The 2,332-nt window shown below is 37.2% G+C and overlaps 1 pseudogene; it reads left to right on the top strand.

Moving 5' to 3' along the window:
- The first annotated feature begins 2,031 nt into the window (after nucleotides 1–2,031).
- On the top strand, nucleotides 2,032–2,104 carry LOC122683977 (annotated as a pseudogene).
- The last annotated feature ends 228 nt before the right edge of the window (nucleotides 2,105–2,332 follow it).

Below are 2,332 nucleotides of genomic sequence, written 5' to 3'. Positions count from 1 at the left end.
ATTTACAATGTTGTATTAGTTTCTGGTGTACGGCAAAGTGATTCAGTTACATGTATATACATATAAATTTATGTGTGTATATTCTTTTCCATTATGATTTATTATAGGATATTGAATATAGTTTCATGTGCTATACAGTAGGGTCTTGTTGATTACCTATGCTATATATGATAGTTTGTATCTGCTAATCCCAAACTCCTAGTCTGTCCCTCCCCGTCTTTCCCCTTTGGTAACTGTAAGCTTGTTTTCTATGTCTGTCAGTCTGCTTGCATGTTATAAATAAATTAATTGGTATCATACTTTCGATTCCACATGTAAGTGATATCATATGATATCTTTCTGACTTATTTCACTTAGTATGATAATCTCTAGGTCCATTCATGTTGCTGCAAATGGCATAAAGTCTGAGTTGTATTCCACTGTGGGCTTCCCTGATGGCTCAGTGGTAAAGAAACTGCTTGCCAATGCAGGAGACAAGGGTTAATCCCTGAGTGGGGAAGATCCCCTGGAGAAGGAAATGGCAACCCACTCCAGTGTTCTTCCCTGCAAAATCCCATGCACAGAGGAGTCTGGCAAGCTACAAGTCCATGGGGTCACCAAAGAGTCAGTTTTGACTTAATGACTAAACAACAAGTATTCCACTGTGTGTATATATATATCTATATATCTTCTTTATCCATTCATCTGTCAATGGACATATAGGTTGCTTCCATGTCTTAACTATTAAGAACTGGACAGATTTTTTTTTTAAAGGTACAAAGGCAGTTCAGTGGAGAAAAGAGTCTTTCAACAAATGTTGCTAAATATTGATAGATGTATTTTTATATTCAAAACCAAATTCACAAAAAAACATACTTTGATCCATATCTCACATAATATGCAAAAATTAATTCAAAATGGATAATAGACCTAAATGTAAAACCCCAGACTATAAAGGGCCAACAAGAAAAAAAGGGAGAAAGTTTTTTTGACTTTGATTTAGGCATATTTTTTTTATATGACACCAAATAAATACATGATCTACAAAAGAACACATTGATAAACTGTACTTCACCAAAATTTTTAAATTGTTTTTTCAAAAGACATTCTTAAGAGAATAAAGAGAATTCCCTGGTGGTCCAGCGATTAAAACTCTGAACATTTACCACCAAGGGCCCAGGTTCAATCCTTGGTCAGGGAACTAAGATCCCAGAAGCTGTATGGAGCAGCCAGTTAAAAAAGAGAGATGGAGAGAGAGTAAAAATATAAAGCAAAGACTAATTTGCAAATTAAATATTCGATAAAAGAGTTGTATCCAGAAAATACAGAGAACTTTCAAAGCTCAAGAATAAGAAACTCAGCATACAAATGGGCAAAAGATTTGACCATACACTTTACAAAAGAAGATACACAAATGGTAAATAATAACAGGAGAAGATGTTCAATGTCATTAGTCATTAGGAAAGCAAAAACTAAAACTACAGAGAGATAGTCACTAAACACTTATTGGTGGTGCTTGTGGTTTAGTCTCTCAGTCATGTCCAACTTTTGTGATCCTATGGACTGTAGCCCATCAAACTCCTCTGTTCATGGGATTCTCCAGGCAAGAATACTGGAGTGGGTTGCCATTTCCTTCTCCAGGTGATCTTCCTGACCCAGGAATCGAACACAGGTCTCCTGTGTTGCAGGCAGATTCTTTACCAACTAAGCTATTAGACCTGACCCAAACCAAGTGTTGGTGATGACATAGAGGAACTGGAGTTTTCACATAATACTAATGGGAATCTAAATGATAAGGCCACTTTGGAAAATAGTTTGGTAGCTTCTTTAAAAAAACAAAACAAAACATAAAAACATGACTATATGTTCCATTCATTCTACTACTAGGCACTTAGCCAGTAAAAAGAAAAAGATGTGCCTATACATAGACTTTACAACTTCACTTGTAATCATGAAACGTTGGAAACATCCCAAAAGTTCAACAAGTGATTGGACAAACTGGCGTTTCCCTACCATGGGAAACTATTCAGTATTTAAAAGGAATAAACCCTAGTGCTTGCTTCAGCAGCACATATAATAAAATTGGAACGTCACAAAGAAGATTAGCATGGCCCCTGCACAAGGAGATGGCTTCCCAGGTGGCGCTAGTGGTAAAGAACCCGCCTGCCAATGCAGGAGACATAAGAGACTTGGGTTGGATCCCTGGGTTGGACTCTGCTTTTTATTTTTACTCTCTCTTCATCTCTCTTTTTAACTGGCTGCACCAGGCAGCTTCTGGGATCTTATTTCCCTGAAAAAGGATTGAACCTGGGCCCTTGGTGGTGAATGTGCAGAGTCCTAATCTAGTCCCATG

The sequence above is a fragment of the Cervus elaphus genome, chromosome 25, assembly GCF_910594005.1.
Source record: "Cervus elaphus chromosome 25, mCerEla1.1, whole genome shotgun sequence".
NCBI classification, from domain to species: Eukaryota; Metazoa; Chordata; class Mammalia; order Artiodactyla; family Cervidae; genus Cervus; species Cervus elaphus.
Note: the sequence above shows the minus strand (reverse complement) of the source record. Positions and strands in the feature narration are given on the sequence as shown.